Below are 26,417 nucleotides of genomic sequence, written 5' to 3'. Positions count from 1 at the left end.
AAGACCCATGTATTGACCTTGCTCAGATCCAATGGTGAGGTGAAGTACATATCAAGGAAACAAGCACTAAGCCTTTGTGTTGAAGATCTACAAGATCTCCTTGAACTTTCACTATGCAGGGATGAGGATGACTCAAGTTCCAAGGACTTTGAAGAAGATTTTAAAAGACAAGTAAGGGAACTTTTGATGAGAAATAAAATCCAGAATAATGAAGGGTTTTGGCATTATCTGTTCCAGGGGGAGATTGTTGGGATTGAACCCTACCAGAGGAACAGATAATGAAAGCCAAAACCGGATCACTACAGTGGATTAGTCATAAGCAGCTGTCTATATTAAGCTTTTGTAACATCCTGAAAATATAAATTCATAAAATTTGCAATTTTATTTTTAAATAAATTAGTAAATAAACTAACTAGGTGTGACACTAACCTAGTTAGATAATGACTAGTGTGTAGTTAAAGGACAAAAAGGGGACTAAAGGAAATTAGAGGGGCCAAAAGTGCTTAAACTAAAATTAAGTTTAATAAAACAAGAAAAATAAAAATCTCAAACACACATACGTGTGTGAGATCGACCAGACAAGAACAGGGGGGCCGACCAAGTTCATCAAAACCCTAAGTCTCACAAAATCTCTAAATTGAAGGATCAAACTCAGTCCAAATCAAAGTCCGAACATAGATTAGTGATCCTCATCACAAGGGGGTTACAAGGTATGTAAAATTTGATGTTAATTATCTGTTTGAAATTCTCATGGATTTGGGAAATCTGGAATTTGAGGATGCATGTTAGTCATTTAGTTAGAATAGGCATGATATAGTGTCTAGAAGTAAAACCTAGACAATAACATGTGAAAACATGGCTAATTTCTGGAAATCTCATGAACACAATGAAGGTGATTCATGGGTTTCGTGGGAAACTAGTAAACACTAGGGCTTAGAATGATTATTCTAGTGTAATTTGATCATAGAAAGAGATTTCAGAAAATTTTGATGTTTAAATATTATATAAAAGCTTTATTGATGTTAAGTTTGGCTAAATAGCAAGCCGTGAACTTGAATATGAATGATATAAAATTCTGCCTTTAAAGTGTTTGAATAAATGCCTCAATGAAGGCTTAAATCTAAAAATCTGAGTTAAACCGCATGATTGTGATGTTTCGGTGTATTATGCCATTTATGATTGAAAGAGAGTTCTAAATATGTCATAAATGAACTCTATAGGAAAGGACGCAGGAGCGTCAAGCGGACAAGCGGGTGGCGAACCACGTTTGAAGGGCCTACTTTGAAGGTATGTAACTTGACTCGTTACATTTGGGTGAAGTTGATATTTAGCATATATATATATATAGTTGAATTGTGGAATAAAAGTTGAGTTGAATTAAAGCAATGATGATTGCTATGTCGAATGGTAGGCCAAAAGTTTGGTTAGACTTCGTTGGTAGTCATCAAAAAAATGGAGGATCCCTTAGATGAGCCAAACGGGTCGAATAACCAAATAAGGCATGACAACGCATTGTAGTATTGTTACTCAACCTTTGTTATTGTTCATAAAAGTCATACTAGCATTTGAAAATCGGAGTGTTGGTTGGCTAAAATGAGAAATCCAAGACTTGGGTTTGGGCGAAATAACTAAATCAATCAAAATATAACGTTGCAGTGGCTACCGTAAATTACGGTATCCACCGTAATTTACGATAGAGTCCAAAAGTTTACGGTGGTTCCCTCCTGAGTTACGGTGGACCAGAAACATAAAATGACTACCGTAACTTACGGTAGATACCGTAAGTTACGGTAGAACCTGAAAATTTGGCTAAGTTTTTGTATATCATAGTTAAGTGAATCCGTTTCTAAACGTACTTTCGATTAAATCATAATTCCATGAACTCTAATACTAATGTTTAATGTAAACATTTCAGTTTCTAGGTATTCAAGGATTACGGATGACGGTCAAGCAAGCTTTTGAAGAACCGAACATGAACTTTTGAAGCTTCCGCATAAATTAACTATGTTTAAACAATGTTATGATGTAAACCGTTTGCTAAATAACTTATGGATGTTTTAATTAGTCGGTAGATAACTAATGTTTGTTACCTTAGAACTTGGTTCTTGAAACTAAGGCTTTAATTTGGACATCTTTGTATAAAATCTTATGAATTATTACTAAATTCAAGTAGAAATTGTAAGGGTGTTACAACTTTCCCCTTGACAGTGACTCCAACATCTGATATGCTCCAAATACTGCCTTATCAACAACTGCTGATCCTCAATCTACTGTTAAGCCAAAGCACTGATGAAGTTTAAAGGCTGAAGCTCAATCTACTGACGGAATCCAAGCACTGCTGAAGAATTAAAGCACTGCTCATTCAAGGCCTGATCATCCTTTGAAGAAAGCACTGTTGCTCAAACAACAGTGGTTGACTACATCAGTGGAATGAAGAATCAGGGTTTATATATCAGTGTTTAGAATGCAATCAGTGTCTGTATGGTCAGTTGTTATAGAACACTAGATAGAGTTTGTTAGTTTGTTAGATGTCACTTTCATGGTGACGTCAGCTGAGATGCCTCAGTGGTTTGGTTTGCCTATAAATGGAGCAGTACTCTGTACTGTTACATTTGATTGACAGAGTGGGTTTTTCTCCTCTAGTCTAATCCTTTCATCTTGTGCAATCAACCATGGAGCATCAGGCTAAGGGGGAGTTTAGTTTTGTAAGCATACTTTGTAATCTTTTGATTTACTTTGTAATCTTTCGACTAATGCAAATCATGTGTTTATCAAAACTATTTTCTTCTTTGATTGTGTTTACAAAGTTTGCTGTTCATTTCCGCTTCACTTAATGTTTAAATCATGCAAACAAGCACAATCATGACAGCCTCCGATCCTAACAGTAAGACTGAATATTGGGATCTGGATACAGGAGTATATTCAAGTGGTGGGACACGCGAATAAGTTTAAGTGCTTAAAACACTAGTATCGTATCTCGAAACAATTGAACTTTGTGTGAAAATTTAAATGGACCAGTATACTGACAATCTAAGTGAATTGTTTAGAACTTAAAATGATTAAAGCTTAACGGTGTTAGTGTTTTGTCTCAAAAACTGATATGATCCTCTTACACATATAGTCTGTAAATATTTCTTTACTACATTTCATTGCATTCAAAAATTCCAAAAAGAATTTTAGTGTGTTTTAGCATAAATTTTTGAAAAATTCAAAAAGATTTTCGACAACTGATGATGAAAAGCTGATTTTCAAAATTCCTAGTACTGAACATGACGAACTGGTTTGGGAAATGTGTTGTAAGAAAAATTTTTACAAGTAGTCATCAGAAATTTTAAATGTTACATAATTTTTGATATGCCATCTACATGTGGTTTCTAATTTTGTTATAGTTTAAATTTTATGAAACTTATGTTTTGGGTAGAGGATGTGCAGGATAGCCTGGATTCTTATTGTATGTATAGAGCCAGGTTATGATCCTGATCCTGTGAAAGTCAGACTACGATCCCAGTACAACTTAAGGGGGAGTCTATGAGAGAGAAAGTCTGAAGATGCAAGAGATAGGAATTTAATCCTGAAGATGAAAGAAGAAAGATAGAGTGAGGCAAGAACCAAATCGAGATTCTGGAAAGAGCCCGAAGACTGATAAAGACTGATAAAGACGGTGAAGACTTGACACTTAAGACTCGTCAACATTCGAGGGGGAGTCTGTTGGTGCATGCGTCTGTCGACTTCGTCTTGTATCGAGTCTTGTTCTAGGATTGTTAGATCCGGGCACGTAGTTTAAGAAAATAGTAATTTCGCATGAAGTGGCTAATTCCGCTTGAAAGTATGTTGAGGTAATTCTGTGCGAAATTAAGTTTCGCATGAAATTAATTTCGTGTGGGATCTGTTCATGCGGAATTACATCTACTATATATAGGTGTTCATGCGAAATCAATTAAAAACTCTCTGCGATTCCGGTACCGAAGTGCTGCCGAAGTGCCGTTTGGTTGTAAACAGCGTTAAATCAATAAACAAGGCATTTTAAAGTGAAACAAGTTGTTTTCCAAGTTTGTTTCTTAGTTTCCGCCTCTGAAACAGACGAGAGCTCTTCTGATTGACTCATTTGGGTCACGACACGATCCTACAAAATGGGAACCCTAAGTCCCTATTTATAGACATTTCCTACCTATGTGTCCATCCGATCGGATTGCCATCCGACCGGATGGTCATCCGTCCGGATGAACCCTGACATTTTTAACATGTCCAACTTTCTCCTATTCTATACAATATTTAACACACGCTCTATCTAACTATTCGCACAGTGGCAGACGTACGAAATATGCACCAACAGATTCCCCCTCGGATGTCACTATCGAATTGTCTTTAAACCTTTAAGAACCTTGAGCCGTGTTTGAATATTCTGTGATCTTCAACTTTTCTGCAACTTCAATCAGGTATCTTGAAATCTGACTATCCAAATTCCCCTCGATTGATGATTCGGGTTTGCTTTTGCCCAAGTAAAGCACGAATTCCCCCTGGAATGAATCTTCAGGTCTTTTGCACAGTTTACGACTCTCCTCTGATTTGCTAAACTACAATCTTCACGAACAATCACCAACTTGAAACTAGTCAATGCAGCATCCTCTGTTTCAACTTTAACCGCATCTAAGCTCAGTTTTTGATATCACAAGTTAGCACCACGATCTCGCATTCCGCCTGCTCGATCTAAGACTGTACAAAAACTCAACCGGCAATTTATAGAAACTTCAAATACCCCACTGGTTAACTTCAAATCCATGATTCCCCCTGAATATCTGATATCCCATTTACCGTGATCCACGTTAACGCACCCTAAGAATGACAGATCTGTGTAACCAGTATTCTCCACAATCAGCAAATCTTCATCAGAAAAACAAATTATCTGGTAATGTAATCCGATCTCCGAAGCATTCGTCCACAATCAGATTCATCTCCTAGGATAATCTAGATCTCGGAAGCTTTCACCTACGATCACTCTCGGATCTCTGAAGCATTCGTCCACAATCAGATATCAACACCTCGGATCATCTTGATCTCGGAATCTTACACCCACAATCAGATTCACATTCCCCCAGACAATCTGAAGTCAAAACTACCCGAATACTGTTGTAGTGTCACGAATTTCAAAAATGCCGGATTTCATCATACGACAGTGAAATTTTTATTCCCCCTCATTTTTGCAAATTCTAACGTCTCTATCACTGAATTCCAGCTCAAACTGAATTCAGTTTTCAATTCTCTTCTCCGAAAAACTTGACCAAACTAGAGTATCACAATATTCGCCACAATTGTCAGTTTTTCGTCTTTACGGATTTTACAATTTGGCCCATAAATAGTCAGATAACCTGAATGATAAACATTCTGCACCATTATCATGACTACCCCATTAATTTCCACAATCCGTGATCGCATCATCAAATCTGTTCACTGAAGCCCCCGACGGTGTCCCCGAATAAGCCAGCTTAGTCGTTAAAAACCCGAAAAAAATTGTCAATTACCAAATTTTTTCCGGAGACTCTCCTCGTCGTTGCGATCAAAAATGCCTTTTTTTAGGCATTTGATCATCTGGTCGAATGTCAAGTTTCGGATAGCACAAGTGTCGAATGACATGGGTCAAATAGCAAAAATGTCGAATGACACAAGTGTCGGATGACAAGTAGGTGTCGGATGGCACATGTGTCGGATGGCACAGGTGTCGATTGGCACAGGTGTCGAATGGCACAGGTGTCGAATGACACAGGTGTCGAATGGCACAAGTTTCGAATGGCACAAGTGTCGGATGGCACAAGTGTCGGATGCTCATCCGATCAGATTGCCATCCGATCGGATTGCCATTCGATTGAAAGCAACTGATCTTCCAAACACCCCATAGTGACATGGATCGGATGGTCATCCGATCGGATTGCCATCCGATTGGAAATGTTCTAACAGCTCAAGAACACTCCAAATCACGTTTTTTTCGATCCAAAATCTTTATTTGTGTGAATTTCATGATGAAACTTCACATGATTGTGCGCAATACAATTCTGAACAGATTGACGGCTTCAATTCCAAAATCCATCCGTGAATTAACCTTTATTTTGATGATTTTCTCTGTTTTAACGTTAAAACTCTCGTTTAACCCAAAATTGATGAGCTTTGGGTGATCTAACCGACTCTTAGATCGATTAAATCGGCACCGTAGCTCTGATACCACTGCTGATTCCAGGATCCGGCGAGTCTGACGGAGCTTCGATCCCGAAACGACGTGTTCGGTGCGTTTATTACGACTAAGAAAGGAGTAGAAACAGAATACGGCACCGAGCAGTCAATTTCAATCTGATCTCTATTGATTATTCAACGTTTACAGCACCACGAGACCAGTTGGACAACATTTCCCCTCTGGGAACTAAAAGCTTGTCCAAATGGGAACCCTAAGTCTCTATTTATAGACATTTCCTACCTATGTGTCCATCCGATCGGATTGCCATCCGACCGGATGGTCATCCGTTCGGATGGACCTTGACATTTACAAAACCTGTCCAACTTTCTCCTATTCTATATAATATTCAACACACGCTCTATCTAACTATTCGCACAGTGACAGACGTACGAAATAAGCACCAACATTATTAGCAGGATTCACGCTCTTATTTATTTATGGTGCTATTTTTGAGTTATTTCCGTCAAATTGTAATTCCGAAAATTTCGCAAACCTCCAAAATTTAGAAAAACCTTATAAAAAGAGCCTATTGTAACAGTTTGCGTATTCAGAAGTATATTAATCTTTTTTTAGAACAATTATTGGTTTATTATTTGCTTCTACTCTGAGTCAATTTTTCAATGGGTCCCAATTTTCAATCTACTTTTGTGTATTTGGAGGTGCTTTTTTCTAGGGGCTACTATTTTTTTTGTTGATCAATAGTTTCATCAGAATATTTAGTTAATCTTTGTGTGTCAATAATAGAAGAATTGCATGAGAATTCATTGATAATGATAATGACTTTTCCAGGTTCTAGAGCTACTCTTCTTTTTTGTTGATCAATAGTTTCATCAGAATATTTAGTTAGAATTGCTTGGAAATTCATTGATAATAATAATGACTTTGCGGGGTTCTAGGGGCTGCTATTCTTTTTTGTTAATCAATAGTTTCATCAGAATATTTACTTAATCTTTGTGTGTCAATAGTAGAATTATATTTAGAAAAATCAACATCGTTCAATATATACATTCAGTGGCGGAACTAGAAGAAATAATTAGGGGTATCCCAAATTTTTTTACGATACATTTATAGAACAGAATTTTTTTACCTGCATTACGGGGCGGGGCGGGGTCGGTCCTGAAAATTCAAGTGCACTGGGTGAGCCAAAAAAATGCCCTTAGGCCTTAGACCATGTGTAGTGGTTAAGAAAAATAATGCCTTCACCATGGGGCATTATCCGACAAGTGGCAGTCCAGTCAGCATGGGGCGTTATTGCAAAAGTGGCGTAGTGGGAATAATGCCCAATAATCGCTTTTAGGCGTTTTTTTATAAAAAAAAAAAGCAAGCTAGTTTCTCATTGGCCAGTCAAACCCAGTCAACCCATCACAATCTCTTTTAGGCGTGGTTTTAAAAACACCAAGCCAATTTTTTTTCAAAAAAACTGCCCCATAACGCCCTATGTAATGGGGAGGGGGGCGTTTTTTTTTTGGATTTTTTTCAAAAATAATGCCCCACTACGGGTGGTCTTACCGAATTAAATTTTATAAACTAGTTTTTTTTAAGTTATTAGTATTTAGGTTAACGAATCAATATTGAGCATATCACATTTGGGCTATGCTTTATGAATTAATATTGGCAATAAGTTTTTAGATATTAGATTGGGCTAGGTTTATTTTTAATTTTTAGATCGAAATTAAACAATTCAAGAACTCAAGAAGAAAAGAAATAAAGAATACTCACAACTCACAATCACAATTAGCACAACAATCTAATACACTATTGGGTTATTATTTGGTTATTTGAGCTAATTACTATTGGGCTATCATTTGTTTTTTTGGGCTAATATAATCAGTATTATTTGGGCTTGATTTCAGTTTGTAAATTTTTTTTTCAGGGGTGTCCTAGTACTTGTTGAGGGGTGTCCTTAGTATAAAAATCGAAAAAAAAAAAAAAATTTACACTATCGGAAAAAAGTTGAGCCGTAGCCCGTGCTACGCCCCAACCTACACTAGGTCCGCCCCTGTATACATTTATAAAGAGTGACAAAATGAGATTTATCTTATTTATCTAAATACAATAAATTTATAGAATTTAACAAAACTAAATACTGAAAATCGGATAGAAAATTTCTGAAATTTTAAATGTAGTCATCGTGGTTTATAATAACTGATACAACAGGTATGGAAGAAACTCATGAGAAAATTCATGATGTATAATTTTAGAGAAACCTAAAATAGACATTTTCATTTAAGTATATATTGAAATGAGAAAAGAAAAAAGAAACGTTATTCGTGTATAAAAGTTTATAATTTTTTTATTTAAATATCATAGGGGTGTAAACAAGCCCAGAGGCTCGAGAGCTACTCGTGATCGGCTCGGTTAAAAGCTCGAACGAGCCGAGCCTTAACGAACCCGAGCTCGAGCCTGAAATAGAGCTCGTTTTGTTATCGAGCCCGAGCTCGAGCCCGAAATACAAAGCTTGTTTAGGCTCGCGAGCCCAAACGAGCCCATACAAAATTTTAATTTTTTAATATATAATATATTAATAATGATGATAACATTGATGAGCCGAGCTTTGGCTCGTTTAAGCGATGTTGAAGTGAGCTCGAGCCGAGCTTTTAGCTCATTTAAGGTTGTTCTCAAAATAGTTCAAGCCGAGTTAAGCCGAGCTCGAGCTTTGGGTTTTACTCGCGAGCCGAGCTCGAGCTCAAAGACGTAGGCTCGAACCGAGCCGAGCTCGAGCTCGAACTTCATAAAAACCTAACGAGCCGAGCTCGAGCCTGGTCGAGCTCGGGCTCGGCCCGGCTCGTTTACACCCCTACATGTGGGTACTGCTAAAGTATACATATCCCCTCACTGCTAAAGTATACATATCACCTCCTCTAGAATGTGAATTCTGATTATGATGATGCATATAGACGTACACTTGTTTGATGAGTAAAGTCCACATTTATTTCCGGGGATTGTGTGTGTCTGAAAAGTTTCCCCAGGATCTTTCAATTCGCATGGTTTTCAAGCACAAAACAGTATCTTTAGAAAAAGAATAATAAATCATATAACTTAAAAGAGATATGATATATAGATACGGGATTAGGAGAAAACGCCTTAAAGTGTGAGAATGGTGAGAATGGATCATGGCCTAACACGTGGCACGCAACATAGTGAAGGGCGGAGGGGCTTTTTTTATCCTTTTATATTCTTTTTTTAAACGCCTCTCACAACACCTCTCAATTTTTTGGCGTCTAACAAATACATGGCGTTTTTATTGATTTTTTAGATCAAGAGCATATTAAATATTTTGGCATTATATGTGCGCCCCCAAATGAATAAAATCATTTAGTAATTATAAGTTATTTTCCTCCATGGCGTTTCCCAAATTCATTAGGCGTTTTTGTAGATTTCAACAGTTTATATAGGTTATCAAGGTAAATTTCTTGTCGTTTATGGCGTTTTTAAATTCATTAGAAATTTAAAAGAATACAGCTAAGACGAAATCAAACAAAAACTAATAGTCTTCTGTGGATGGTATTACATTTGAGATGTAACCATCGCTTTGTTCATCACTCTTCTCAGACTCATCATCATCATCTTGTTCATTGGCGTTTAACGCTATAATCTTGTCTCTTCTTTGTTCCATCCTATACTTGAATGTATTCACAAAGATGGATCCAGCATTGTTCGAAGGTGCTAAATCACAGAGCTGTTCGATAAGATGTAGTAGTAAATATGGTGTTTGGGGTTGGTACTGTTTAATGAATGTCTGAGATGTTTATATAGGATGTGTTTTGGCGCGTAATGACATTTTATTCATAAGTTTGGCGTTTTGGGTAGAGTACTTTAAAGATTCTTTTACCCTTAATGAAGTGCGTCTACTTAATAGAATTGGTGTTATTTATGAAAACGCCACCGTGCCAATCTATTCCATAGATTGTTTTGATCGGACGATCCATAACCATTCTCACTGTTCTCACACTTTTCATCGTTTTCTCTAAATCCTGACCCATGATATATATATACACAAATTTCTCTAATATAATTTGATATAAGTTTATAAAAGCGTCCACAGAGAATGATTCAAAACCGGCTCTATGTAAGGATCTGTTGATTTTGTCAGGGTTTTGCCCTCTCAAAGGTAAAACCGGCTCTAAAAACGCCTAAAAAGGCACTCATCTTCTCCTTTCACTCACATATTTTTGAGTGTATTTACACATAAACGTCCACCAAGTCCTATCTCTTTCATATTCTGCCCTCTCTCCTCCACAAGCTCTCATATCTCCTAAAAAAGCACTCAAAATCTATTATTGTGAATGCTTCTAGTGTAAAAGGACTTTTTTTTAAATGAGGGTTTATTTAAGGTTTAAGTTATAATAAAATGAATATTATTTTTAGAATGACGAGTTTCTTTTATTAGGCTACCGTACTCTTCATATTGGAGAGCCCCATTGCCTTACTCCAATCAAACTATGTTGTCTTAACCGGACCCACGCTGGTTCCAGAGTTTGGCAAAGGCGTTCCCCCGGGAAACCATACCGCCGACTGTCACTTGACAGCCGTTTTGCCACCACAAGAGCTAAAGACTCTCTGAAGTAACACATGGTGAGACGAAAATCCGGGTGGGCTCAAGATAAAACCTGACACCTCTACAAAGAGGCCAGACTCTATCCATCATTGCCTAATCCACCAAATTGACACAAATGCAGGGGCACGACTATTAAGGGACCGAGGGGGGGGTGGGGGCGCCCGACCCCCCGAACTTTTTGCTCAGTATTGTTATGTATGTACGTACATTAAGTATAGAAATTTTTAGGTATATTCGTTTTCGACCCCCCTGTTTTATAAAAAAATTTAGGTATATTCATTCTCGACCCCCCGAATATTATATAGCCCAAATAATTATATTTGGCCCAAATATTGTATCTGTAAACGTGTTTGAAAAAAAATGTATTGTTTATAGCCCAAATAATTAGATAGCAATATTCCCTAATTCCCTAATTAATACAATTACACAAAGCCCAGCCCACCCTATTATTAAAAAAACCCAAAATCGCTGCTTGTTGGATACGACCAATCGACACCCGACGCTATGCTTGTTGGAGGATATGACGAGTCGACCACAACCAAAATCGATGTGCTAGACTGCTAGTGGCTGCTTCAATCTTCGACGGATTTCGACAGATTCTTTTTAAATCTTCATAAGGTATGTGTTTTTAATTTTTAGGTTTAATTTAGGGCTGCAATGTATGTGATTTTGGTTGAAATTTGGGATGAAATTGGGGCCGAACTTTTGCCCTAAACTTGTGGAATCTTTCTGTTAACTTGAAATTTGGGATGATTTGTTAACTTGTTATTAGATTATGCTATGGGGAAGAATAAGATTATAACTTCTTTTTACAAGAGAACGAATGAAGAACAAGGGAGGAGAATTGATAATGAAAACCATGAGATTAAACGTCAAAGACCTTCAACTAGCGAACAAGTTAATGAACGGATTAATGAAGTGGATCAAAACATTCAACAAGAGGATGATATTCCTCAAAATAAGATTAACATCAATGAAGTGGATGTTAGTAGTCAAGAAAGAGATCCCGCTAAGCGACTCGGAATGTGGAAATATCCAGTTAATATAAGGGAGCAAGTAAGACTAGCTTATATATATCATTAGGAGTGTATCAAATAAAGCTTGAAGAGTATAAGCCTAGAGTTCCAAAGAACAATCTTCATAGATTTAAATATGCTTGGTTTGATATGTTCCCTAATTGGTTAGAGTATTCTCCAACGAAACACAAGGCTTATTGTTTTCTTTGTTATTTATATAATGATAAACCAAATGAGAGCCACGGGCATAATGCATTTACTAGTGAAGGATTTGACAATTGGAAAAAAGTTAATGATGGGGATAAATGTCCATTGTTGAAGCACATTAAATCTTCAAATCATAAAAATGCTTTTCTATTCTACAAGAACTTGTTGAATCAAGAAGCACACCTTGAAAATTTCATAGAAACGCAAAGTGAAGAGAAAATAAGGAAGAACCGGTTAAGATTAAATACTACAATTGATGTAATTAGTTGGTTGACATACCAAGCTTGTGCCTTAAAAAGACATGATGAATCTTCCACATCATAGAATCGAGGTAACTTTCGTGAATTGCTAAAACTTTTAGCCTATTATAATGATGATGTTGCAAAGGTTCTTTTCCAAAATGCTCCATATAGTTGCAAGTATACATCATCCGATATTCAACAAGAAATTCTTAGTATTATGGCAAATAAAATTCGAAAGCATATACGTAGCGAAGTGGGGGATTCATTGTTTTGTGTGATGGTTGACGAGTCACGAGATGAGTCAGAAAAAGAGAAAATTACGATAGTTTTAAGATTTGTTGATGCAGAAGGGGTGATACGGGAAAGGTTCTTGGATTTAGTTCATGTTACGGATACTTTATCAGCGACCTTAAAAGTAAATTTGTGGAATACACTTTTGCATTACAATTTTGATGTTAGTAAAATCCATGGTCAAGGCTATGATGGTGCTAGCAATATGAGAGGAGAATGGAACGGATTACAAACACTTGTTCGAGAATATAGTCCTTATGCATATTATGTTCAATACTTTGCTCACAAGTTAATTACTTGTTCTTTTTATCTTTCTTTCTTCGGTTTGCCTAAAATACTCTTATGGTTATTACATTTTTTCTCACAGGTTACAACTTGTCTTGGTTTGTGTCTCAAGGGATATTACTCCGTACACCAATTCTTCTCATACTTAGTTTTTATAATTATTGTAGTTTGTGCTTCTAGTAAGCGCCATGATGAGTTACAAATGGTGAAGGCAATTGAGATTAAAAAGTTACTAGAACTGGGTGAAATCAAATCGGGAAACAGACAAAATCAGGTTGGGACATTATGAAGGGCTAGTGATACACGTTGGGGTTCCCATTTTAAATCTGTTTGTAGTTTGGTTAACATGTTTGATGTCACCCGTGCTGTTCTCAAGGGAATAATTGAAGACACGTCTCATGCTACTGGTTCTCAACGTGGAGATGCTAATATAGCTTACGATTACTTGCAATCATTTGAGTTTGTGCTTGTTCTTCACTTGATGAAAGAAGTATGGGAAGAACTGAAACACTTTTTCAAGCATTACAAAAGATATCCCAAGACATCCTTAATGCAATGGAGTTAGTTTCTTCAACAAAGGTTAGTCTAACTAATTGTAGAAATAATGGATGGATTCTTTATTTGAAAAAGTTTGAGAAGAATTGTTTGTTATTAATATGAACACCACGGGTAACATCAAACATGTAAAGCAAACTACAAATAGATTTAAAATGGGAACCCCAACGTGTATCACCAGCCTTTCTTAATGTCCCAACCTGATTTTGTCCTTTTCCTGATTTGATTTCACCTAGTTCTAGTAACTTTTTAATCTCAACTGCCTTCACCATTTGTAACTCATCATGGCGCTTACTAGAAGCACAAACCACATTAATTATAAAAACTAAGTATGAGAAGAATTGGTGTACCAGAGTAACATCCCTTGAGACACAAACTAAAGCAAGTTGTAACCTGTGAGCAAAAAACAAAAATATAATAACCATAAGAGTATTTTAGTCAAACCGAAGAAACAAAGATAAAAAGAACAAGTAATTAACCTGTGAGCAAAGCAGTTAACATAATTTTCATAAGGACTATATTCTCGAACAAGTGCTTGTAATCCGTTCCATTCTCCTCTCATATTGCTAGCACCATCATAGCCTTGACCTCAGATTTTACTAACATCAAAACTGTAATGCAAAAGTGTATTCCACAAATTTACTTTTAAGGTCGCTGATAAAGTATCCATAACATGAACTAAATCCAAAAACCTTTCCCGTATCACCCCTTCTGTATCGCCATTTGCTCTTTTTTCGACTCATCTCGTGACTTATCAACCATCACACAAAACCATGAATCCCCCACTTCGCGACGTATATGCTTTAAATTTTATTTACCATAATACTAAGAATTTCTTGTTGTATATCGGAAGACGTATACTTGCAACTATATGGAGCATTTTGGAAAAGAACCTTTGCAACATCATCATTATAATAGGCTAAAAGTTTTAGTAATTCACGAAAGTTACCTTGATTCTTAGATGTGGAAGATTCATCATGTCCCCGTAAGGCACAAGCTTGGTATGTCAACTAACTAACTACATCAATTATGGTTTTTAATCTTTACCGGTTCTTCCTGATTTTCTCTTCACTTTGCGTTTCTATGAAATTATGAAGATGTGCTTCCCGATTCAACAAGTTCTTGTAGAATAAAAAAACGTTTTTATGATTTGAAGATTTATTGTGCTTCAACAATAGAATATATATACCAAGTTTAAAATATGACTTCAAATATATCTTGATATGCATATGAAAATGATTACAATCAATATTAGTTTAATAAGTCATTCATATTAAGTTACTAGTGTGACAGAAATACATATTTTATAATAAATATTTCTAAATAGTCTAAATAATGAATATGAACAAAAATGGTTATTAAAATGTGTCCTTAAAGCATATCAATAGTTTTTATATTAAAATGAATGTCTATAGTCCTTAATCATCTAAGAAACGCAAATATATAGTAATGCCAATTCACCCATACATAAATATGTTTGAATGAATAATCTTTATAAAGTTATTAAATAAAGCTTAAAGGCCATTACGATTTAATTAAGCTTAAGATTAAATAGAATGAGTCTACATCGTCTAAAGTCTAGATGAAATCATATGGATTAATAAAAGAGCAAGTTTTAGAGTTACACACACTCACACATGTATATGTATGTATGTATGTATGTATGCCTTATCGTACGAGCGTGTGAGATTTGAAGTTCGCACGTTATAAACTTTATAACTAAAAAGTCGCATGTTGAAACTAAAAAAATAACATAGTGTATAATTGGAAAAATAGCATGTTATAAAAAAATCGCATGTGAAAAGATGAAGTTCGCATGTTGTAACTCAATCTCGTACGCAATATACGTTAACAAAAATTGTACGTTAACTAACCCGTACATATATATACATGAGAAAATACATATAATTAATCATGATGTGGTATGTATACAAATAATTAGTAAAACTATATTTTTATAATTTTCAAAATTATTTCTGAAAATTAATCATAATTTATATGGCGTAAAATGATTAACATGATCTTGATAGTATGAATATATTATTTTTAGTTAATAATATATATTAGTTAAACCAAAGAATAAAATTCTAAAATTTATATAAGTATGGCTAACATCATAACAAATGTGAAAAACTTCAATTACCATGAATTGGAATAACATAGGATACGTTAATTAGATTAAAATATAAAAATCCTTAAATTGATTATGAACCCTAGAATCTTTGAAAGTAAAATCATAATAAAAGCTATAAAATGGATTAAATTGTAAAACTTACTTGTTTATGCTTTAGAGCTTAACAAAGAATGTGTTGTCGTGTAAAAATTGGTAAGGATCTAACCTCTATTTATAGTGAGATTTTTAAAGAGAAATTAAATTAAGTTTAATGGTGTGCAAAGAACAATTAATAAAAATATTTTAAGGGGTATTAATTCTTTTGACTAGACTTGTTGACTAGTAATTTAAATCAAATGAAACTTATATAAGTTTTAATAAACTTTATAGATTTTAGTAAAACTTTATAAAACAAATAAAATTTACTAGATCTATAAAACTTTGTTTTATAAACAATGGTTCATAAAGCTTCACAAATGAAGCTTCAATTATAAATATGTAAACTATTGCGTTTAATATATTTTATAACTCAAAAATGTATAACTATAGATAATTTAAAAAAAATTATGTGGATAATTACGTATATGAAATATATAATATTTGTATTTATTTACATAAGTGTACTTAATGGTAAAAAAAACATTCAAAGAAGGTACAAGTGGTAATACACAGATGGAAATTCATAAATGTTACAGTCTCCCTTCCTTTAGGGAATTTCGTTCCATAATTTAATAGAAGGAGATTTTGGAATAAAGTTGTAAATATTTGTAATTTCAAAGTGTAAAAATTATGGTTTATGTGCTTAAGTTTAGAGAAGTGCAATGGATTTTGTGTATGAAGTAGATTGTCTAAAAAAGAAACAACGACGAGCATTGCACAATAAAATAAAGTGTGTCCAAAATTGAGGATAAAGATTAGACGATTGCATAGATTATAAATAAATAGTTGGACTTCCAAAGATTGAATGCATCTTTTAGAATTTGGAAAAGTGACGAGGTGTTGTTTAGAATTTAGGTTAGATGTATTAGCTTTTATAATTTTAGCATGATTACGCGATTTATAAAAAAATGTTTTTTATTTAGACTAAATACACACAACAAACAGAAAACCTATTGCGTATAGTATAGCTTAGATGAGAAATCAAGCATCGTCCAAGAATATGCTTCCCCTACTCAATCGTCTATTATTATCATGACCAATTTTATTTATAGATAGTTAGTAGACTAAACTAGTAATATATGGACTCTTCGATAAGTTTTTCTTAATTAATATACTAACTAGTTGTTTTCCTCAGGCGCATTGCGCCGTGTGCTATGACGGAGATTTGGTTAGCAGTGGTGAAACTTAAGATTTCCGACCGGAGTGTCGAAGACGTATATACAAAAAAATTCTATAAACCGGGGAGTCAAAAACACATATACCAAAAATTTCTATACGAAAACTACATACCCTCCACTACTGAGTGAAAAGTTCGGAGGTCGGACGCCCCCACAAAGCTACGCCCTTGTTGGTTAGCATCGCATTTTAGTGCGCTCGCTATAACATATAAAAAGAAAACACAAAAATAAATATAATTGAAATATGGCTAAAAGGGATATACAGATTCAACCATTGAGCTACAATGTCACTCGATGGTAATTACACATTTGTATACAACCAGTACAACTTTCTTAGAAATAATAACCATTTTTTTAGTGATCATACGTATTCCAACCATTCTCGTAAAAAACCAGTGTACTATCGATATCTATATGAGTGTCATTACCCATTAGTTACCATGAATTAAAAATATTATGTACCATCGTCTTTTTAACAGCAAAGTTACATAATCCCTACTTCTATAACCCTGATCTCTCCTCAAGAGACAAAAACCCTCTACCACCCCACCAAAGTGGTGATAGAGATTATCTGCCATCTAATTTATCTTTACAAAATATAAACATAGACAATAAAATAATTACTTCCACTTAATATAAATATCATAATTAAAAAAGAAAAAAATAAATTGATTATTACTTCCTATGTCTATACCAACCCCCTACCTTCTTCTTCTCTCTAGAAACCCACAAACTCTCTCTTCTGCTTCTCAACTTTCGCCTCCAATCAACACACCGTGATTCTTGTCACTTTCAGGCCACAACACACTACAACCAAAAAGAATGAAACCTCAAATCCATGGATGTTATCATCTTTTTTAACACCACCTTCGTCTCCGCCGTCTAGCAGCGGAACCCTAGCCACCACCGACGTTTCTGATGGAATCGAAGGATGTCCAGGTAATTGGTGATGGAAAACATAAAAAAATCATGACATGACCTAATACGATGAGACGCCAACGCTACAGCTTGGTGCCACCATCGTAGATGGGGGTTTCAAGTGGTGGTTAATTGGCCTAATGTTTTGCCGTCGGATGCAGATTGTTCAGTAAGCTTTGTAGTGGTAATCTTCTTAAGGTGCCAAAGTTGTAACCACATGGAAAGTGACGTGGTGACTGTTAAATAATTGGAACTTTCCTGGCGCAATGTAGCGATGTCTTTTGTTATATATAATAATATAGTTTAATTTAGAAATGAGAAAAAAGTTATATCTTCTATTTTATCTTTTATAAATATTGGAAGAGACTCATTTTAAAGTTACCAACTTTCCCTCAATATTGTCATAGTATATTGATAGACTGGGCTGAAAAGTTGGCTTTATAGGCACTCCATATAACCATCCCTAGCTGTAACAACTCTCACTAAAACCAATACTTAGTATGGTAATAGACTATTAAGGAAACCCTAATTGAGAAACCCAAGTAATTCTGCATAAACCCTAAAATTTTCAGAACAATCGGAATCAGGATCAGGGCCCCTAAAACTCAAGGGGGGTAAACCCTAGTTGACGATTATCTTTATATTTCGTTGTCTAATTTGAATTTTACGAAACTGTCAACTCAGCAAACCTACTTAGACACGAAGCCACCCTATGCTAGATTAGGGTCTCTCGCGCCACGCGACGCGCACAAGGAAACCTTTCGCGTGGCGCGAGGGGGGGCAAATTTTGGGTATAAATAGGTGGCCTTGGGACTTGAAGTCTGACACTGAAACGACGTTTAAATTCAAATTGTGCACTGAGATATCGTAGAAACAATCCATAACAAACACAAATCCCGAATCGCTGCCGCAAAACAGGGTAACAACTCGATCGCTATTACGATTCAACGTCCGATCGATTGAAACTATCCAACGATTGTTTGAGTGCTGCCCAAATTGGGTTTAGACTTTATCATTCATCGTGATTTCGACTTGAATGTTTGAGTGCTGTCCGAACTCGGGCTATACTCTGCCATTCGTTGTGAATCCGCTGGATATTTAAGTATTGCACTTTGTCAATCATTGTGAGGGTTTAATCTCGTGAATTGTCGTAAATGCTGTATTAGTTACTAACCCCGTTTGTGTGTATTGTGAATTCAATTAGGTTAATCAAGGCTAATCAGTAGGTTTATACACTGCTCGTTAAATCTGCAATGTGAGTCATTCTCCTTTTTATCAACTGTTTTACAAAACTCCAAGTTATTTTCAAAGTTATAATTACAAGGATTAAGTCTTTGTAATCACCAAATTACAGCCGGTATGTGGGGTTTTGTATACATTACTTGATAACCGTCACCATTGGACAACGAGTTAGCCAAGGGGTGATATGACCATAGTCACAGACACCGTCGGGCAATGAGGCTACCGATGGCTGGTCGAGTGACAAATACTGTGGGTAGTTGGTTTGATATCAGAAACATTGTAATCGCTCTTAATACTGTCAATTATAACCAATGTGTCATTTTTAGTAAACCGAATGATTCACTCAGTATTTCCCCGCTGACAAAACCTTTTTCAAACATGTTTCAGGTGATCTATTATGACCCAAGAAAAGTGCCGAGAAGCACTACAAGCTTTTAGAAGTGGCTCAATGTAAATAAATAAAGAAACATGTTTTGAAAAATAAAGATTTCTCAGTGAAATCACCTTATTGTAAATTACAAGGTTTTATTCCTAAATTATGTAAACGGGCAGTTTTAATATTAAAAGATCCTGTTTTAAAAAGACTTCCGCTGTCATTTAAATTAATACCACGGGATTTCCTGCCTCGCGACTCTGGACCGGGTCAAACCGGGGCCGAGGGCCGTGACAGGAAAAAGGTGGTATCAGAGCCACTGATTTAAGCCTACTACTGATTTTAAGCAAATTAAGTATTCAACAAAATACTTAATTCTACTGATTGTCTTTATGTGATTATGTGTTTTATTAACTGATTTTTTGTTAGTTACAGTACGGGTAAACAAAGACTTTCAGCTATTTATCACAAATTAGATACTGCACCCAAAGAAAAAGGAACTTCCTCAAAATATTCCGCAAATATGGATGAAGGAATATTTGTCCGTAAAGCCCAGTTTGAAAAGCCACTTTCTCCCAGTAAAAGAAATTCGATACTTAGGAAAAGTCAGGAAAAAGGAAAGGAATCCCAATCAAAGAAAGTGAGGTTTAATCCAGAAAACCCAGGAAATAGGCAATAATCCACCATGGGAAGACAAATTAGATGAAAAATGGGCAGATCTTTAAATGTTAGCCACCGTAGCAGTGAATGTAAATCTTTAAATCAGTACCTATAATCCAGAAGCTCTAGAGAAAAGTATTCCGTAAATAAATAAGCAACAATAAATCCTAGTGTGTTTAAATTTCAGTTGTTCTTGTATAATTACCGGTATGCAATAATACTTAAAATAGTATTTGTGAAATTTTATTATAAGATTTTAACTTAGCATTTTTTTGTGTATTTTGCATATATGCTAAACAACATGAGTGAGCTATCTGAAGCGTTTCAGAATCTCAATCTCTACCCAGTACCAATCGAAGTCTCCACCGACTTTACTGGTTACTTTGCTGACGTGGAGGAACCCATGGAATTTCAAGCTCCACCTCCTGAGAAAGCAAAAGCTAAGAAAAGAAGGAGATATGTAGGTTGGAGGAAAGTACGTAGGAGGAAACCCACAACTAGGAGAGTTCCCAAAATAGAAAATCCTACGGATAAAGGAAAAGGGATCGAGACTGAAGAGAACTCTAGGCCAGCAGGAATAGAAATCGGGCAAAATTCTAGACCAGCCATGATAGAAATTGGAGAGAGTTCTAAACAAACTGGAGAAATAACATTTCAAGATGAAATAGATCGTCTACTAGCAAACTGTGATATTATTAGACCTATCAACAACAACCTTTACCCTTATCTTGCCGAAACCCAACTCCCTGTGAATTTGGAACCAGCTATTCTAGACCCTTTAATCCACACACAACCTTTGGGAGGAATGGACGAATGGTGGACTAACGATTGGCAGTTCCAAAACATAATCAATAGTCCTTATTCCTTTCTCCCTCAGTTTGACCCAGAACCTATACCAAACCCGCCGATGAGTAACGAAAACTTAGCCGAACTCCGTCCGTTTGGCGAAGAACTGATAGGTACGGGAAATAGGATCCGGGAAATGGGAGAACAACTCTACTGGAAATACGATGAGAGGGAGCGTCGCTACTAAACTGCCAGTTGACAAAAAGAATAATGGGGTTGGGAAGTTTGTTTGTATAATAGAAGTAGTAGTAAAATATAACTTTGTAAAATAGCTCAGGAATAAAACGTTGTAATATAAACAGTGTGTATTGACGCCTAATATAATCTATAAAAAATGGAAGTCGAGAAATTGACAATTTTGGCTATATATATATATATATGTGATTACTTGCAATTGTTCTGTTAGATTAACAATTATTTGATACTAATAAGTTATATCTATAATAATTACCAGATGGAAAACGCTAGTAATGAACCAGTTAATGAAGGGAATCAATCTGAGCAAAACCAGGAAAACCAATATATGACTAGGCAAGATATTGAGAATATCATTACTCAAGGGATAGCTAACGTTATTCCAGCAATCGTGGCTGCTGCTCAAAAACCTGTTGAACCGCAACAAATCATTCCCAGTAAACATACTCAAGAAGATAATTTTAGTAATAGTGTGAACGGAGGCGGAAACCATGATAATCATAATCCACGGCAAGCCCCACTCCTTAAGAAAATGAAAGCTGCAACACCTGGTTGCACTTACAAAGAATTTCTTGCCTGTAAACCAGCAGAGTTTGCAGGTAATGAAGGGGCAACTGCAACACTGCGTTGGTTAGAGAAAACCGAAGCAGTAATTTCAATAAGTAAATGTGCTGAAGAAGATCAAGTTATGTATGCGTCAAATTTATTCAAAGAAGGGGCGCTAGAATGGTGGAACACGATATTACAAGCAAAAGGAAGAAGGATGGCCTATGCTCTGAACTGGGAAGAATTTAAGAGTCTTGTAGAAAGAAAATTCTGTCCCGAATATGAAATGGAACAAATGGCGAATAAGTTCGTAAGCCATCGTATGGTGGGCGTAGATTGTCAAGGATATACTTCGACATTCTTTGAATATGCTAGAGTGGTACCAACACTGGCTTCGCCAGAACCGGTACTTATTTCCCGTTATATTTGGGGACTAATTAGTGAAATCCGTAACATTGTTAAAGCGGCGAGACCTCGCACTATTGACGATGTTGTGGAGTTAGCTAATACCCTAACTGATGAACTGGTGCGCACAAGAGAAGAAGATCGAAAAAAGGATTTGGCTCAAAGGATTACCCAAGGATTTCGTATGGGTAATACTAAGAAAAGAGGAACAGGACAATTCTCAAATCTTCCTTTCTGCAGAAATTGTAGAAAGAAACACTTTGGAAGATGCAATGTGACCTGCAATTTTTGCAAAATGATAGGACATCGTGAGGAAGATTGTAGGAAAAAGACCAGGATCTGCTATAACTGCGGAGAAGCTGGGCATTTTAAACCCGAATGCCCTAAATTGGTTAAACCAGCAGATAACAAAGGCAAACCAGCTGACGGAGCTACTAAGAAGAATGCTATGGCATTCCAACTAACCACCCAGGAAGCAGAACTCATTCCAGACGTGATAGCTGGTACGTTCTTAGTTCATGACGTGTTTGCAAAAGTATTATTTGACTCTGGTGCAAACCAAAGTTTTATCAATACTTCATTTTGCCAAGCTCTTAATTTACCCTTAACCACCCTTAGGCAGATTTTTACAGTCGAAACGGCAGATGGGAATTCTGTTAACATAAATAAGGTTTTGCAAGAATGAAAGATAGAACTTTTAGGCCATAAGTTTTCTACAAACCTGTTACCTATGAAATTAGCCGGATTCGATGTGGTGTTAGGAATGGATTGGTTGGTAGCCAACCATGCTTGAATCCTGTGTGATAAGAATTCCGTAGAAATTCATACCCCTACAGGAGAGGTAATCTTAATTACAGGAGATAAACCTCAAAAGCCACTAAAATTCATTTCAGTAATGAAGTTGGCCAGTTATTCAAGAAAACAAGAAGTAGTGTATATGATTTCTGTAATCATTAACGCTAAAGGTAAGGAACTTAAGGACATCCATGTAGTCTCAGAATACACAGACGTTTTTTCCAGAAGAATTACCCGGATTACCACCCGATAGGGAAGTAGAGTTTAGAATTCATCTAATTCCTAGAACTACCCCAATAGCCAAGGCACCTTATCGATTAGCACCCACCAAAATGCTAGAACTAAAAAAGCAGTTAGATGAATTACTAAGCAAAGGTTTTATACAACCTAGTTCATCCCCTTGGGGAGCACCAGTGTTGTTTGTGAAGAAGAAAGATGGATCGATGAGGATGTGTATCGATTATAGGGAACTAAATAAGGTTACAATTAAGAATCGATACCCATTACCTAGAATTGATGATCTTTTTGATCAACTCCAGGGAGCTAGGTATTTTTCTAAAATAGATTTACGCTCCGGGTATCATCAATTGAAAGTACAAGAGGAAGACATACCTAAAACTGCTTTCAGAACTAGGTATGGTCATTATGAGTTTACAGACATGCCCTTTGGACTAACAAATGCTCCAGCAGCATTTATGGACATGATGAATCGGATCTGTAAGCCATACTTGGATAAATTTGTAATCGTTTTCATTGATGATATACTTATTTATTCCAAAAGTCAGGAAGAACATTGTGAGCATATACATGCACTCTTAACTTTGTTAAGAAAGGAAAAGCTTTACGCCAAATTCTCAAAGTGTGAATTCTGGCTGCAAGAAGTACAATTTTTAGGTCCATGGTCAATCACGAAGGAATTCACGTAGATCCTGCTAAAATAGAAGCAATCACCAAATGGAAAGTCCTACAAACAGCTATGGAAATCAGAAGCTTTTTAGGCTTAGCTGGATACTATAGACGATTTATTAAAGATTTTTCTAAGATAGTTGTACCCTTGACTAAGCTAACCTGTAAAGCAGTTAAGTTTGAATGGGGACCCAACAAGAAGAAGCTTTTAAGATTTTAAAACAAAGGTTGACAAATGCTCCAATTTTAGCTTTGCCAGAAGGAACTGAAGATTTTGAAGTATATTGTGATGCTTCAAAATTAGGATTCGGATGTGTGTTGATGCAACGTAAGAGGGTAATTGCATATGCTTCCAGGCAATTGAAGAAGCACGAAGAAAATTATACGACTCATGACTTAGAGTTAGGAGCCATAATTTTTGCCCTTAAGATTTGGAGACATTATCTGTACGGAAGTAAGTTTACTGTTTATACAGATCACAAAAGCTTAAGGTACATATTTGGGCAAAAAGAATTGAACATGAGGCAAAGGAGATGGATGGAAATCCTAAGTGATTACGACTGTGATATCCAGTATCACGAAGGAAAGGCGAACGTAGTTGCAGATGCCTTAAGTCGTAAGTATCATGAGAAGCAACGACGAGTTCGTATGATTAGATTAAATCTACAATTAGATTTAATGGAACAATTGAAGAAAGTTCAGGAAACAGCAATCAAGGACGATACTGAAGGAATGAAAGGTTATATAAAGGAACTAGAACAAGGAAATGATGGAATTTGGGGATTCCACAAGAAAAGAATTTGGGTACCTAAGCAAGGAGAATTAAGAAATAAGATTCTAGAGGAAGCCCATAAATCTAGATATACCATGCATCCAGGTAACAATAAGATGTACCAAGATTTAAGAAATAATTTCTGGTGGATAGGTATGAAAAAGGATATAGCTGAATATGTATCTAAGTGTCTAACCTGTTCACAAGTAAAAACAGAACATCAGAAACCTTCAGGATTACTACAACAATTAGAAATGCCTGTATGGAAATGGGAACTCATAACAATGGATTTTGTTACTAAGTTGCCCAGAACCGGAAAAGGTAATGATGCGATTTGGGTAATTGTGGATCGATTAACCAAATCAGCTCATTTTCTACCTATGAAAGAAACCTTTAGCATGGAAAGGTTAGCAAAGTTGTACGTAGACGAAGTAGTATCCTTACATGGAGTTCCACTCTCCATTGTATCAGATAGGGATAGTCGTTTCACTTCCCATTTCTGGACTAGCTTCCAGAAAGCAATGGGAACCCGACTAAATTTAAGTACTGCATATCATCCACAAACAGACGGACAAAGTGAAAGGACGATACAAACCCTGGAAGACATGCTCCGAGCATGTGTAATAGATTTTGGTGGTAATTAGGATAACCACTTACCCTTAATTGAATTCTCCTATAACAATAGTTATCATTGAAGCATTGAAGCTGCTCCATTCGAAGCACTGTATGGACGCAAGTGTAGAACTCCCGTTTGTTGGGCAGAAATAGGAGAAAGTCAATTATCAGGTCCTGAAATTGTGCAAGAAACCACTGACAAAATAACTCAAATTAAGGAAAGACTGAAAACAGCTCGAGATCGTCAGAAAAGCTATGCAGACAATCGCCGCAAGCCGTTAGAATTTCAAGTCGGAAACAAAGTACTCTTGAAAGTTTCTCCTTGGAAAGGAGTAGTACGATTTGGTAAGAAAGGAAAACTGAGTCCAAGGTACGTAGGACCATTTCCAGTAATCCAACGAATAGGACCAGTAGCCTATCGTTTACAACTACTAGAGGAATTAGCCGGAGTACATGATGTATTTCATGTATCCAATCTCAAGAAATGTTATCAGACGAATCCCTGGTAGTACCTCTTCCAGAGATAGAGGTAAACGAAAAATTAAAATTTGTAGAAAAACCATTGCAAATAGAAGAAAAGAAGGTCAAGTTTTTCAAACACAAGCGACTAGTGCTAGTCAAAGTCAAATGGGATTAAAAGAGAGGACCAGAATACACTTGGGAGCTGGAATCAGAAATGAAGTGGAAATACCCTCATCTATTCCAGTAAATCTCGAGGACGAGATTTTTATTAAGGTGGGGAGGATGTAACAACTCTCACTAAAACCAATACTTAGTATGGTAATAGTCTATTAAGGAAACCCTAATTGAGAAACCCAAGTAATTCTGTTGTTGATGCATGGAATGTCTGTTGACTACGTCTACATTAAGTCTTAGGTCAAGATAGGTCAACATTGAAGCTAGAAAGTCAAAATTATGTTTTATGTTGAGGTTTCGCTTTTATGTACATAGGTTAGAAGTAGTTCCGCTTATATGTACATATGGTTCTGCTCATGTGGTCATCAGGTAGTTCCGCTTATTTGTCACTTGGTAGTTTCGCTCATATGGACTGCCATAAGAGCAAAACCTACAGTCATATAAATACCTGATGTGATCATTCATTCATGTATGTTGGAGCATAACCTTGTCATTAGGTTTGTAACGAAACTCTGTCAAAATCATTCTAGAAAGCTTATAAAGAGAAGGAATTAAAGAGGAAAAGCTGTGTAACTTCATGTGCATTGATTCCGCCTTTGTATGTAAAGATGAACGTTCTCAACTGACTGTTTAGGGTCGAAACACGGTCCAACAAGTGGTATCAGAGCTCAGGACGAGGAG

Source organism: Helianthus annuus, chromosome 4 (genome assembly GCF_002127325.2).
Source record: "Helianthus annuus cultivar XRQ/B chromosome 4, HanXRQr2.0-SUNRISE, whole genome shotgun sequence".
Classification (NCBI taxonomy): domain Eukaryota; kingdom Viridiplantae; phylum Streptophyta; class Magnoliopsida; order Asterales; family Asteraceae; genus Helianthus; species Helianthus annuus.
The sequence above is the reverse complement of the archived record's forward strand: the minus strand, read 5'-3'. Positions refer to the sequence as shown.